General features: G+C 44.4%; 1 protein-coding gene across 2 annotated transcripts in view; it reads right to left on the minus strand.

Annotated features, from left to right (window-relative positions):
* IGF1R (insulin like growth factor 1 receptor) overlaps positions 1–16,421 on the minus strand; it is a 151,230-nt gene that overhangs the window by 83,993 nt on the left and 50,816 nt on the right. The window lies entirely within an intron of this gene.

Genomic DNA, 16,421 nt, shown 5'->3' on the forward strand with positions numbered 1-16,421 from the left:
TGTTGTTTTTATGGAGAGCACAAGTATATTTTTGCTCTGTAAGCACAGTGCAGCCGTTCAGCAGCAACGACAAACACTTACGTATCTGCATGACCAGCAGTATGGTCACCATGAAGCGTGTCTTTAGCTCACATGGACAAGTGGATTGCCAAAAAATGAGTACATTTTCCTTTTTTTTTTTTTTAACTTCACTTTTAGTTTAACTACTTCAGAGCTAATTTGTTAGCCTGCTATGTTGCTGTGATCTTGTAGGACGAGCAGTTAACACGCTATGTCAGAGTTTCTCTCTGTTCTCCATCAAGCACAGCGCTACCTGATGGAACAGCTTTATCCTCCCTTCAAGGTCCTGACATTCTCTTAGACCACTGCATTTTTCTTCATAACTGCAGTCTAGCTTTACTGAAGATTTCCAATAGCAATACAAAATGTTTACCCTAAAAGGGTTGATGAGCATGTTTGGTTTATCCAAATGTGGAAACACTGTTTTGCAATGCAAGGTAGCGTTTCATAATTAGATAATGAGATGCTCTTCTTGAGAGGCAGGCACCTCACTAATAAAACACTTGGGGTACAAAACCAGAAAGGCAGCTCAACAGCTCCTAGACTGCTGTAGAACCAGCCTGGCAGCCTCAGGGGTTCAAAATCATTTCAACCCAACAAACACAGTGCCAGTCGGAGAGAGGAGACCGCCTGCTGAAGCTTTATAACAGAGGGAGAAGGTAAGATACAGCAACTTCTACAAAACACCTCCTAATGACAGCCCACGCAGCCGGCACAGAGGCCAAACATATCAGCTTCCCACTCAGCAAAGCTGCCAGAACTCAGCTCAAAGCAAAATTCATATAAACCAAACAACAGTATCATATTCAGCTATCATTTGACTGCCTTCATTTTGAGAGCTGCAAGTACAACAAAGGATACTGATTTACAAAAGCAAGGGGGAATGCACTTTCCCATCCTCACATCCTTCTGATACCCTGCTCTGAAACTTCTTAGCATCAGCGAGCAGCTCTGCAGCCCTAAGAACTTGCAGCATTTCAAGATGATTGCTTCTCATCCTAAAAACAAATCGAAGCACATAACTGAAGGACCTGAATGCTCTTAACACGAACTCTGCATGCTCTCATCCTAAACACCACAAACTCTGTTAGCACCTTGCTGCACACATTCCTCTTATTCCCCCTTATTCACTGGATCATAAGACTTTACTGCAAAAATATTTCAACATGAATTAAGCATTAGTATAATACATGGGGACAATTCTGGAAACAGGGCCCTTCCAAGTTCAAATTAAATCCCTACACTAGCAGCAAGCACATGGCATTATCTCAACAGGCACACTGAACAGAACCAGGTTCTGTTAACAGTCACACTTGTGTTCTCAAGTATTAGGGGTAGCAGGTGCTTCACTCCAAGAGTTTCTAATAAAGTTTAAGATCAGGAATTAAAACTTCTTATGACCATGACAACAAACTGCTTTTATATTAGACATTGCCAGCCTTTTCCATCTGATTACATTCAATATCACCTATTTTTGATTCTGAGGAAGAGACAAGCTCATGGAACCTATTATTCCCAGTATTTTGATCTTAGGTACGCAATGTGAATGCAGCCAGAAAGTTAGATCACACTGCTCTTGCACCCAAAATACACAGAAAGATATGAGTATAAAATAAAGAGGGTGGTGCACTTAAAAACAAGCACTGCATGAATAAAAACATTACCTAAGAGCCACCTTCTCCCCTCTGGTATTTTCAAGTAAATTCTAAAAGGATTTGCAGAGTTAAAGATAAGGACCAGAAGAGAGATAACAGATGGCAATGGAAGGAAAACAGCATGTAATAATTTGATACAGTACATTCAGTACTCTCATATGCTAGGAGAAAGCCAGAGAACTTCCACACGCGTGTTGCTTGGTTCCCAATTTATGAACAGCAGCATCATCAAGGGCTCAGCATATAATATTTAGTTTTCTATCTACTGGCCTCTGTTTTTGCACCAGCAAAAAAAAAGAAGCAAATATCTAGGATCCTGTCACCCAGCCTGTATCTGGAGAGTTGAAACATGAAGACACCTTGCATCCAAACAACCAGGCCACTGACAAAAACACAGACAGGCAAAGCTGTTAGTCGTCATCTGTGTGTTTGGATTGTGGAGCAAGGAGACAAGGGAGACAAGAGTGCCATAAACTTTTAGTGAAAACAAAATTCATTTGTAAACAGAACTGCTTCAAGATCATTCTACAGGAGCAAATACCTAAACAGTACTGAACAGCTATGTGAACAGTACCATCCAAGGTTGCTGGAGCACTCTGCATTGCCTTTTCCAGAAGTTCACTCCATGGAGTTTGGTCTTCCTGTGGAGCCAGGCTGCTCAAATCATGATAAGCACCCCACCTCTGACCATGAGACGTCAAATCCCCAGCACACAACTACAACAATTTGAGAAGGACAAACTGCAAGGTTATCATGGACAGGGTCAGTTTTACCCAAACAGGTCACTCTCAACGGTGAGCAATTACAATTCTGATCCATGTCTAAGCTCAGTTTTTTTTCCATAGAGAACACGGGGGCACAGAGACAAGTCACAAAAGTCTAACAAGCAAAATAAGAAAAATGGACAGCAGAACTGTAAGAGCCTGGTCTGCATTGTAGTTTTGACCCCTCACAAAAACACCTAAGTATATCCGGGGTCATTTCCAAAAGCCCTCTAGATTACCTGGTATAATAAAAGCTACATATATTTATAGATAGAGAGATAGCTACCTGTCTACAAGGAACCCTTGAGCACAATGATAGCCAGTTCTCACTTGTATTTTGGTTCTGTTTGACCAGTTGCACCCACACAGGCGTTGCTGGCCAAAAAATACAGCTGTGTAGAAAGCCCATAAAGGAGAACAGTTAATTTGTAATTACCTCCAAGGCACAGATTCCAGCATGAAGAAACACAGAAGGGACACGTTTTGCTTTGGTATTCTAATTTACTTTCAAAAATGTCTTCAAGTCACAATTAAAAAATGTCTGCAGTAGCTTAGAAACAATTAGAACCCTGAACAATCAATAATGGCACCATCCAGCAACACCTTATTTATCAGCCCAGCTGCAAAATCTCTGCTCCAAACATACATGAGCGAGGACAAATGGGTGCCATGCAGAAGGTTCTGTGCTACAGCAAGTTGGTGAGATGAGCAGAGATGCAAATAAAATGTTCTTTATGGTCAAAAAACCAAGCTGAGCTGGACACACTACAGTAAGCGTGTATGCTGCAAGGGGAAAAAATACACAAAGATCACAGCAGTGTTTTAAAATAAAATGCAGTCAAGATGTCCTAAAGAGTATCTTTTTCCTAAATGGGTGAACTGACAACTGCATGCAAGCCAGTAGTTCACACACAATTTTAATGAGGTCAGAGTTCCATGGATGCACACCAGGACTGAGCTCACAGCCAGCCCTGACCCCTGCCGTGTGCTCTGTCTCTGACAAGGACCAGCCCATGAGCCCACTCCACAGGCTCATTTTCAATCTTTTTTCTTATGCTTAAGTTCCTCAAATGGAAATCACGTAGCAAGCACAGAATAGAGGATTAGCTCATACTAGATTATAAAGAAAGATTAGAAAATCTGGGATTTCCCCCATCTCCTTTGAGCATTCTTTTAGATTACCGTGGCCAACAAATGAATTTAATTTCAAGGAAAATAACCACAAAATGAAGTATACATTTTCCAAATAACTAAAATACACTGACAATTGTCTAATAAAATATTAATATGAAAAATATATTAAAAAAATAAGAGGTATTTTCCTTTTTTGTTTCAGCTCAGTTTCCCTAAATAGCTTACAAAACCCCCAAAGAACATGTCTGAAACTGCAAAGCAACCAACACAACCTTCCACGCTTCCCAAATTGTAGTCCCTAGTGTGCAATGAGGTAGAGACCAGAGAAGCAGAAAGGAGTGCTATCAGCAGAGGGCTCTGAACTGGAGGGCAACCACAGAGCCCTGCCTGGAGCTAATTCTCTCCAGCTCAGCGCTGCTAAGTACATCCACCTGCGATCGGCACAGTTCTGCGTCCGCTCACTTAACCTCGGCAGGAAGAGCTCACTTATGTGGTGCAAGATGAGCTCTTTCCTACACTTTCTTCAAGAGTTTTATAAAACTGGCACGGTGACAGGCCTTGCACATTTCCAAATATTAAAAATAGCAAGGCAAGAATTTACAAGCAGTGGTATTGCTGAGGACAACTCACAGAACATCTACCTCCCAAAGTGCATTTTTGTTGTTTTTTTCCAAGACAGGTCCACAAGAGATCTCAAGTTCAAGCATCAAGAATATCTGTCTCCTCAACTTACCCAGGATAAGCCAGCAACCCCATAAAATACCTAAGTAGCTTATAAGTTGAGCACCCCACCAACACAAGGCAATACAGAAGCACAGAGAGAAGGAAAGTGAGAAGATCCATGCAGAAGAGATGTCCTAAGCACATTAATGTCTTCACTGTTTTTAGAAATCTTAAGTAAAAATCAGACCCCCAAAACTCCCCAAAACATTTACAGCAGGACTTTGGAGATACTTGTGAGCCACACCAGGGACATACAAAACACATCTGTAGCCTGTACTTGAGTGGAACTTAAGTATTGATATGGCTGGCCCTCTGAAAAAGATATAAACGTGTCCACATGCAAGGCTGGGGTGGAGAAACAGTTATGTATTTGTCTGATCCTATCACCCAGAAGTTTTCTGCCCATCCAAGATGCAAGCTTATCAACTCCTGTGCTCATGTTATGCCCCAAATACTTAATTCCTCATATGAAAACTGATTTCTGCAGAATATTCCATTATTTGCGCAAAAACTAATGTAAGCTTCAGAACTCTCTCGTAGCAACCTGAAGTCATGCTCCAGTTCCCTTTAGCCACTCTTTCATGGCCCACAAGCTTCCCAAGTCATCTGAGCTTACTCATTCCCAAGAGCCATGGGTCTGTTTTAGCAGGCGTTGAGTCACAGAGATGCCCTTCACTACAATTCCAAAAAGGATTTGGGTCTTTGGGAATGAGATTACTTTGTTCTATATCTTTAAAATATATGGCTGCTCACTTCTGGAAGAAGCCAGAAGTATCTGCCCAGAATTTGCTCCAAAGAGCAGCCTACCTGCCTAGCTTCACATCAACATTTGGAGCTCCACAGCATTCATTTTCACATGGTAAAATGCCCACCACGTTCACAATTTGAAATACCTTTTAACCAGAAAAAAAGCAAGATGAAGCCGCTCTCCTCGCACCAACAATTCATTCCCCTTAGATACAGTTCTCAAAGGACCACATAAAAAACAGGAAATTAGCTTCCCTCACCATACTTCCCAACCTTTTCATCAGTTTCCCATATCCAGCCAAAAAAAGCCTTTTAAAGAGTTCTTCTGAAGTCACAAGCCAGCTTTGAGATCCCACTCAAAGATGTTAGTGACATCTTCCCCATTGAAAAACCCGTCCACTCTACACATATTACACACACCTAGGAAGTTATCATGCACTCAGCACAAGGTTAAATGAATGAAACCTTAGCAAGTTCTCAGATGATCAAAATAGCAACTTTTTTGGAAATAACAATACAGAGGGTTTTTTTTTGTTTTTACAGCAGTGTGCACTATCCTTCACTTAATGATGAGCATGGTGCTGTTCAGGATGCACATCAGCACCACCACCTTACCAATATCTGGCATCAAAACTCCTGTGGCCAACAAACCAACACCGCAGGGGACGTGACTTATAAAGACTGCCATCTAGACTAGGCAAATAAACTCACAGGTGAGCTGTTTTGGTCTGTTTCCATATCACAGCAGTTCTCATGAGAGCTTAAAAACAAGCAAACAAAAAGTGCTTTTTGTAGTAAAAATGTAAAAGTGACTGTTTTAAGACTTAGGCAGGAAGAACAACTACTAATGCTGTAGCTTTGCAAGCAAAGGGAAGAGCACAGTACTGCAGCAAGGCAGCACATATCTGACCAGACTGATGCTCTTGAGAATTTTATGAGATCATTGGCTTAGTGAGCTTAACTGAGGAGACATCTTTGATTTCAGAACTTGTGATCTCTTGTGCACCCAGACTGGTTTTTTGTTTTTTAAACCAAATTTGGGAGGTAGGTGGTTTGTGAGTCACCATCAGCACATCACTACTTGTAGCATGTCCACACAAAAAAAGTTTAACCTGCACATCAAATTAAAAGGGGATACAGCAGCAGCTTTAGAAAACTTACCGTTGGTAATTAGGTTTCAAGTCCTAAACAGCCTCCACTGTTATAGCTCAAACAAGAAGCTTTAACTGAGTTGTCCATCTCTTTCTGTTCCTGTTTTGATAGAGGCTCAATTATGCTCAAGACAATGCCTGTCTCTTCATTTTGCTGTGAATAGGAAGCAAGGCTGCCATTGTCACCCGCTTCAATGCAGTTACAACAAAGGGGCCTGAAGTGCCCAAAATAATGGGCTACCTAGAGTAGCTGGTAGGAGGATGGAGGGGACTAAGTGCTGCAGTCCCCTTGCCTAGCACGTCCTGTGCCCCAGATTACTGCACCATTTGTTGCTGTGTTTTAAGTAAGCACAACTGGGAGCCTCGTCCTTCACAGTGTGCAGGGTGGGTGCTGGGGGGCAGGGGAAGGGATGCAGGAAGGTGGAAAGGAAGTAAATGACATAGCAGACTACAGAGAAAGAAATGAATACATTTTGTTCTTAAAAAAAATAGGACAGGATGTTATTAAAATACAGCGTCGGTCACTCTGGGATGGTGAGGTGTGAATGAAACCCGGCCCCAGCAGGTTTGGAGCAGAAATCCCCTCCTCCCCTTCTGGTGCCTCATTCATAAATGGCTGCTGAGGAGCTCCAGCTGCAGCCGTCCCAGCGCATCTGCTGACAGCCAGAGGCAGCAGCCCGGCCTGCCCTTGGGCTCAGGACCTGTTGGCCATCGCTGCTTCTCTCTCCTCTCCAACGCCTGCTGCTCTCTCACTCTGAGCTGGGCACGGTGGCAGCCTTGTTTACCGCGAGCGCCGGAGGATTCCGCAGGCCGGGCTGCACGCTGCTGCTGCCAGCCCCTCTCAAAGGCCGCCTTTGTGCTCCTCGTGGGCAGCGTGCTGCAGAGACCCTATGGATGGAGTGTGCACAGAAACACGGGGCAGGAGAACCAAATAGGATGGGACTGAGGGAAGAAATCAGCACCTCCAATTCTGCATGCTTAAATGAGAAGTTTTTCCCAGCTAATGTGCACGTATAGCTCAATCCATTGGTTCCCACTGTTGTTTTCATGCTATGCGCAGCTCGGATTTCCTCCACTACATTTTAATTCGACAGAATAAGACTCAAGCATGCCATAACCATATCAGTGTGAATAAATCCCTGGCAGTAGTGTTTTACAAAGGCAGCTTCCAAAATAATAAAAAAAGAGAAATTGAACTGGACAATGTGCTTAGGATCAAGAAAGATACAGGGAAGAGGGTGAAGAGCCCACCTGTGATGCTCTGTGTTTGCGCAGATGTACCACTGCTAGTATGAGGAATGATAAACACCCTCCTCTCACAAATATGTCTTTTTTTTTGAAATAAGCTTTGTCAAAAACTCGGGTGTTTACCCAAAACCTGAGTAACTAATAATATCTGGTAAAGGGGCCAAGGCCTGACCGAGGACTTGTCTCATTATCAGACAATAAACTGACTGATTGTAACTGTCACAGCGCGAGTTCCCCATTTCTGACTCTCCTGCTAAACAAACCTCAATTCCTGCTGAACAATGACCAATTCTCCAGCTGAACAATAAATCAGGAAGTTCAAATCCACTTCTTACAAAGTGATTTAATAAAGGACTTATTTTACAGCCAACTTCCCAAGATAAGTAACGCACAAAAGAAAGCGGTTCCTTATTCCCAAGTTAGAATAACTGGACAATGCAAAAGATGACAAATAATTCTCTTCCATTCTCCTCTACATCCGAAGGGGCCCACAGCCAACATCGTGCAATTGAGAGCAGCTCACAGGCAGGAAAAGAAAGCCTGCCCTGCTCTCATTTGTTCATTTTACACTAAGAAGAAAGGAAGGATCATATTCACACTACAGGAAAAATAACCCATGTGCATTGCAGAACTGACCCCAAATGCCAGCTATGTCTTATCACTGAAGCTATTTTCTCTCCAGACCAGAGAAAGGGAAAAAAAAAAAAGGCCCTGAGTAAACACAAGTTGGAACTTACAGACAGATTAAAGGAGCAGATAATTCAGTGGTATTTCATACAATCCTGCTCGCCCATCAGAATGCCCACAGAAGGCTGTGAGATGATGCAAGATCCTCAGCAGTGAGCCATCAGCTCTCATGCATTTCAGGAGAAAACCAAGTTTCCAAACTCCCAAGCAATTGTTGCCACATCTGACCCACCCAGATGTGCCCATCTACCAAAACAAAGCAGTAAGACATTAATGCTCAGTCCAAGACATATCTTAATCAGCAATGTCTCATTAAAAAGTTACTTAGAAAATAAAGGAAATGTGCCCCTACCCCACCCACACCACTTCTCAGGTTCCAGTCCTGCCATGCCACAGCCCCGAAGACAGCATTTCCCTGCAGGCATGCCCTCTGAAAAGCAGGCATAGCGTTATCAAACAAACCACAGCTGGCATCTCTTCCCAGAATAACTCTTTGTAAAATATTTTAACAATTGCTTGTGTAAGTCTGAAGTGTATTTGCTGGAAGAAGTCCCACAGGCATGTACTGAAAGCCATTTGGAGCTGCTGTCCCCCACAGGTGTGATCACCAGGGCAGATCCCAGGCTCCAGAGATGGTGGGAGCCAGGAGCTTTGTAAGAGAAGGTTTCTTGATGAATGCTGCAGCATCAGTTGTCTGTGAGCATGGTTTCCATTCACATTTCTGAAACAGCTTCCATTACAGAATAGACAGGAGCTTCTTGGACCAGAAACGTAATTGTGAACTCCTGTGTACATCATTTCACCTTGGGCAGCATTTCAGCAAGGAGGAAGAAAACATGAGTGATCTGCTAGGCAGAACACGTTCTCTCTTCAGTGCACCTAAACTATATCATTACACAGAACAGGAGACTGATGGAGGGGCGGTGCCTTGTTTAGCACCTTGTTAATTTTCTTTAAACTGTGTGCCTGACCCAAAATTAATATTCTGGTATCAGACGCTGAAAGTCTTCAGATAGCCTCCGAGGTGCATGAAGTCACCTGTGCAGGTTGCAAAGAGTTCTGCAGTGCGGGTTCTCTCTTTGAACCTCCTCAGTACCAAGTCTTCTTCAGTATCAAAGGCGTATCAAGCCTTTTTGACACACCACAAAAACAACACTTTTTTTTTTTTTTTTAACAAATCACAGCTCTTCCTCTATTTATGATATTTTCTATATAGAAAACATGACAATGAATTACAATCTGAAAATGTGCTTTGCCGTCATCATCTCAATGCTCCACAGTGCCCACCAGCACAGAGATCCACTTTTTGTCCTGCAGGTCCAAGAATGCCCACCCCACAGGTACCTGAAGAGCACAAACCAGCACTGCACAGCTGCCTTATGGCCTCCAGTGCAAGACACAGAAGCCACAAACTGCAGGCACCACACCTGCTAAGAGGAAGCACAGTCTCAAATCTCAACAATTCACCAGGACCAAAGACAACCCTTAATAACTTGTTCACCACGAACCAGAAACTGGGGAGGAGACAGCTTCCATTTAGTATTCATTAAAAATATTAATTTTGCACCCAGCCAGGAAGCTCACATACTTTTTCTTTTTTTCGATATTTATTTTTTCAGTGGGTGTCAGCTCAAAGATTACTATCCAGGCAGAGCACAGGCTCATGACAAGTTAAACAGCTTTTATACTTTCCACTTCCACTTAAACATCATTATATTACTTTCTTGCAACTTCACTATGATCAAAGTCCGCACAAAAGAGCAAAACAAAATGACATGAAGAAACTTGGAACTCCAGATGTTGGCAAAACAGAGTCATTTAGCTTTCATCGCAGATCGCTTTGTCCAAAAAGTAACCACTACAAATCACATTATGCTCATTTTGGCAGGAAAAAGGATAAGACACAAAAAGAATAGCAGAGTAAAGCAATTTCCATCTCCCTCAAAAATAAGAACAGACTATTTCCGCTAGCAAAGATATGGCAACTAAGGACAGAAACAAGGCATTAACTATTCCAGCCGTACTGACAGCACATAGTAGCATCAGAAGGCATGTGATTAGGAGCCAGGCTCCTCTGCAAAACATTGGACCAAGTTAATGCATAACTCAAGCCAGCGCCCACTGGTGACTGATTGCCCCCTGCATCCCAGCAGCCATGTGGCACTGCTGCTCCGGTACCTCCCACCTTCTCACTCCCCTGTCAGTCCACTCAGCACCAACCACCAGCATTTTGACCTTATACTGATTAATGAGACTGCGGGCATCATCACCTGATGTGGAAACACTTGTGCGTGGCTCAATTAAAGTTTAGTGAAATGTCCCCGTACTTTCCACAGCTGAAACTGGAACAGAGAAGCAGGCTGCCTTACAGAGCCCCATGCTTGTTTGCCTATGGAAAGAACCGGTGCCAACTGAGGTCAGTTCTCACTCTCCCGTAGCACCCAACAGCTATCAACAGACCATTCACTACTTCCAAGCGTCATGCACTCTTAAAGCATTTGCTCCAGACAAACATTCATGTATCAGGTTCTTTCTTTTGATGGACGTTCTCAAGTAAATGATTTTCCTGTGTGTGCGTGTGACAATGAGAGGCCAAACAACGGCAGTGCAATTGGCTTTCTCTCTATTGCTCCCTACTATAGTTAAAGAGCTACTTCATGCGTTCACCTGCCAACTCTCAGATCCGTTTTCCGTGCTTCTGGATTCCTACAGGAACTCCGCAGCATCCCTTCTGATCTGTTCTTCTCCTTCACCACAGGGCAGCTCCCTTCCTGACTCCTTTGCCTGCTGACCACTCCGCAGCACAGTGAGCACACAGTGCTGGTGCTGCCAGCAGGACCCACGTGTCCCTCAGCCAGGAGCTGACACCACAGCTGTGTGTACCACCTGCTCCCTCCGGCCCGGAGCATCAGCTTGCTGCGCTAACAGCCATCAATGTGGAAAAGCTCACCAGGGCTCAAAACCTGTTCTCCCATTTGGCTGGAAAATTACCCAATGCGTACAATAGTTTTTATGATCATCATAAACCAGTTTTCCCCCATCCTGTCAGCTCTAACAAGACTGTGTGTGAGGGAGGGAGGGGAAGCTTCCCCAAACTCATTTGGGCGCAGTGTTGAGCTGCTTTAATTGGAAGCCGCTTTTCCCTTCAAAACACTCACGCCTACTCAGCAAACCGTAACCGCAGCTGACTCAGAGGAGGAGGACAGGCTCCTCAGCTTTTCTTCCTGCTCGAGACAAAAACAAGAGGGCACAGCACCAGGCACAGCCAGCTCCAACGGCGCTCCTCATTACCCGAAGCCAGGAGAAACCTCACTCATGGATGTGAGCGGTGACAAAATCTCTGCTCTCACCGTAAACAAGCATCCTCAGTGCAAGTGTGGGGAGGTACGGGTTTATAAAGCCGGATGGAAAGCCAAACGGCATGTCATTCCTCTTCCCACACACATATAAAGGGCAGAAACAGGCCACCCTCGCCTTCCCCCTCGAGGTGCCTCATGCCGACACGCTGCTGGGCCGCGGCAGCAGCGCCTGGAGCAACTTGCAGCAGACACAGGGCCCCACTGCTGCTTGTAAAGCACTCGCTCCATCTCCTCAGCGTGTTGTTTGCTTCCCCACTTCTGCTGCTGCTGTTTGTTTTCAGGACTGGGAGTACAGGAACAGGCAGTCTGCTCTAACCACACCCTAGATTAAAAAAATATATGTATGCATAAACACAGGCTGATCTGCATACATGCGCTGTGCTGAAAAACACAGCCTTGGCATAGGAACGCCCTCCACCTCTGTAGGGGGAAGCAGCACCTCGGCGCCAGGCTGCAGGAGCACAGATCCTGCCCTGCGGCTGTGAGGTGGCACCAAGCAGACACTGCACGGCGTCTGCAGGCAGCGCCCACAGATCTCCATGTGCAAGAAGCTCCGACATCTCAACAGCGTGCAACAAAGGTAAAAAAATTACACAAACAGCACAGGAACATCTTCTCCCAGGCATCAGACTCTCAGCCAGGAGCGTATTACTTTCTAAGGAATTCAGACTGCAGTTCCTTGATTCCTGCAGATGTGGAGGTGTTCCCACGTACCAGATTCCAGAATTCTCCTCAGATGAGCACAGTGCATTTAAGAAAGGAAAAAGTGGAAGTGCAGCGTAACACAGCACCATACATCTTATGCTGCTGAAGCAAGCAAAGAGAAGGCAGTTCCTGCAGACTTTGTCTCATCCCTCCCTTCCACCCACCTCCCACACTACTCCAGACCAAAGTACAAAAACAGATCTCCAGGTGTTTCTTTAATTATTGATTGGACTCAGGAAAACCAACTCACCAAGCTCTGCCGCTCCTTCACACCGCGCTTGTTCCTCAGCACAGGAATGCAGGATATGGATATTCACTGCCATGCTGGATGTGGGGCACACAGATTTTTCAATGAACGCTCACTTCTGACGTACATCCACCTGCAGTCAGTACTTTGATAGCTCTGGAAAGTCACTAAAATTTGTTTTCTAGCATTTTTAAGCATTAAAAGCCATCTAACAAATGCAAATGCAGCAGAAGCACACTACTCCCATGTGCATGGGGTGCAAACCCATTCCAACTCCACTCCGACAAAGATTCTAAGACCCGCTGACAAATGTGTTGCCACTCCTCACACGTACACTCAGCTCACGGTACAGAACAGGGCAAAGCAGCACAGCCTCTTCCTCAGGACTTACAGAAGGAGGACATGCACACAAATTGTGATTTTGCCCTCAGAAGATAACATGGCACTGCCAGGTGGTGGTAGGATGCACTCTGGGTCAGGTTTTTGGCTCCCATGTCACATTTCAGCAACAAGATTGCCTGTTATCAGCACTGCAGAAGCTTAAGGGTTTTTTTTCCAAATTCATAAACCTAGAACAATTCTGAAATTGTTCAAAAAATGAAACAAGTGGGCACCCTCACGCTAAGTCTATCTCACCATATGTAGCTTTATTTCCAGTACTTATTTCTGCATTCCTCAAACATCTCTCCAGTTTTGAACAGAGCAGTACTTCCCTTCAAATGACACAGTCAATGCTCTCAGCATTTACTGACACTATTTCTTTTTCCCCCAATATTTTTCCTAAATCACACCTTGCAAATCTAGGGATTCACACCAGGGCTGCAGGGAACCCCTTGCATCTCTAAGCCTTCCTCATCCCTCTTCCCACCAGTGCATGGAGCAGATCTCAGCTTGTACACTGCTTTCCCCAGCTTCAGAAGCAGCAAAACCTTTACAGCTACACTGGGAAACGCCCAGCACAGCACAGAGCTGTGTGTGCTATGAAAGGGTTGCTGAAGTATCTCCAGTAAAGCAGTGTGAAAGGTAACGGGATGTCCTGAAACTTTAGAAACAAAAGGACTGAAAAGTCTCTACCCAGGAAAAGGCAGCCCTGGTTTCCCTGTATCTGAATGCTTTAGGTAGGAGGAGCTGCTGGAGTTACTCTGACCTCAGCGACGCTGCTGAGCTCCATCGGGACAAGCTCCGTGCCTCAGTGAGCAGCCACCTGCAGCTGCAGGGTGATGCCAGGATGGTAAAGCACAGTTTCAGTTCCCCCAAAATGAATGCAATACTACCAGGAAAAATGAACTCGTGTAACTGACAGATCCACACCTACTGCCCTCCTCCTCTCACTGCACCTTTACCACAGGTGCCTATCAGTGAAGACCTGGATGGAGTACCAAAAGCAAGAGAGAACAGTGTCATCATCAGCTAATAGAAAAGCACATGGCTACATGGGATATTTCACCTACAGAAAGAAATTTTTCATAGAAAAGGAAACTAATTCAGTGCTACACAAGCTCTGTGCGGCTGCTGGCTGCACAATGTGCAGCCATGCATTCCAGCTCAGCTTTCCAGACCACTGCAGAGAGGTCGGCTCTCCAAAGGGCTTCTGTCCCCAAAACAGGCACCTGGGAGCAGTGCAACAGGCAGGGAAAGCACATCCAACTCTCACCCAACACGCAGACATGGCACACAGCTGGCCATGAAGGACAACATAGGTCGGTTACGCTCCTCTCAGTAAGATGGGCACGGCTCCACGTGCCACATCACTGCCTGCTGCCACTGAAACTGAGCCTGGGAAGTTCAGGTGTTTGAGGTGGTGAGAAAAACTTCTATTTTAAAAATGGCGATACTTGCAATTTTTTTTATTTTGCAACTTCTGATGGAGTCATGAAAACAAAACACTCCACAGAATAATTCCTTTGAACACAGGAACAATCAAGACTTGGCAATACAAAGAGACTGCTAATATGAAAGAGCTTATTATACAACTCTTATTCAAAGGGAAAAGAGTTATAATTTTTAATTATTTCCTGCAGTTGGTTATGTTAAGGATGTAGCTAAGTGTCTGCCTTTCCTCCGTTTTCACAAGTGATCGCAATGTACTCCAACTGTAAGCGAAACCAGTGCCTGCAAGCACCTCGTATTCTGAGCAGGACAGCAGCACACAAACAGCAGCAATCCTACTGCCAGAGACGGGGTTATTTCACCCCACTGAAGGACAGCTCTGATCACAAATGATCAGAGAGCCTTCCAAGTGTAAACCCCAAGAGCTGGAAAAGTACTGGGTGAATGGCTATTTCCATATCTCCCAGTAACACGAGACACTGGATATTCCAACAAGCCAAGAGAGCACACTTCAACATGAGTATTTTTCACTGTATGTATTTCAGAAGTCTGTTCCTGCCTTAAGGCAAATGGGAACACCTCAGTTCAGTACTGCACAGCAGGAGCTGCACAGAACCGCCTCCAGCACAGTGACAGAACACAACGTTGAGGTGACAAAAGCCACCAGGTACAACTGTATGTGTCACCAACAGCTGCTCTGCAACGAGCTCAGATGGCACCCAGCAAGGTTAGAGGTGGTTACAGACCTCTAAGATCATAGCTACACTTTCTGGACTCCATTCATCCCAGTGCAACCTTTTGGCAGAATGAGGTGCAGATCTTCTGCACGCCCAGGCAGCAACAAAAAAAAAAAAAAAAGGCAAGATAAATACAAAAGGTTTATATTCATCTCATGCATTAACTTCTCACAAGCCCTGTTACAGGCTGTTCATATAGCAACTACAATTTACTCTTTGACCTTAACTCCTAGCAACACATTAGAATTCTGGTAGTGGCATCTCGGATGTTTTAAAGACTATGCAGACTTCAGAAATGAATGGAAAACATACTGCTGCAAAGCAATTTAGTACTACTACTTTTCTTTCATGCAACGTCTGCAAATGAGCCTTGAACTCAGTAGAACCCGAATCGAGTGGGGAAGGCTTCACCAGCTGCGTTCTCAACATAGCTTTTTCCTGTTCCGAGGTCAGCTGCAGTCAGCAGGGCTGCAGAACACACCTGGCTGCAAGCTGGTGGCTGTGGCATGTCCTCCTATGGCACCAGACTGGGACTTCAAACCCTGCCCAGGAGCACACCCACGTCACTTCACCATTCATGTACACAGCTGCCTGCACACAGTGCAGACTCATGATGCCTCAGGTTTTGGGTTTTCTTTCCAAAAAGCAAGTGCTATTCCAAAGAGAGGAATGTTCTCAAGCACTGAGTTAATCACACTCCAGGTTCAGGGTTGTTTTTTCCCCCCTTACCTCATATTCTTATGTCATCATTGGAGAACATGCAACGTTTCTTACTATAAGACATTACAGTACCGAATGGCAGTGCTGTGATATGTACTGTTGTTTGTAATTTTTCTCCTACTTTTCATCAACTTCCACAATCAAAATGAAATTAAAATGCATTTTGTGTGTGTTTTCTTTCCATTCTTTTTTTTTCCCCCAAATCACTTTCTTTTCCCCTGCTTTTCAGTACTATTAGGCAGTTCCCCATGCACATCCCAAGAGGTTAAATTTCTCTGTTTCACTTATCAGTTGCAAAAGCTTCGCAAGTGCTGCCGGGCTGGGGCTGATCCCTCCAAGGATGAGGGCAGAAACTGACCATTCCTGATTCAAATAGAAAACATTCTTGTTCAGATTAGGGTATGCAATTCCACCACCTTGTTTCTTTTCTTACTTTCTAAGTAAACAGGACTAAAAGCAAACGGACAGTGACCTCTTACAATAGCAGTGCTTATGAGGTTTGCAGCCCAGTGCCAGCTCAAAGCTCAAGTTCCGGCCAATTGACTAAAAGAGAGCTAAATAAATTTATTTTTAGAGTGAAATATGAAGATAAAACGTTCCGGTTTGAACTCGTGCATTTATCAGAAACACAAGAAAAAGCAAACAGTGCTTTTG

The sequence above is a fragment of the Phasianus colchicus genome, chromosome 12, assembly GCF_987193195.1.
Source record: "Phasianus colchicus chromosome 12, bPhaCol1.hap1.1, whole genome shotgun sequence".
NCBI classification, from domain to species: domain Eukaryota; kingdom Metazoa; phylum Chordata; class Aves; order Galliformes; family Phasianidae; genus Phasianus; species Phasianus colchicus.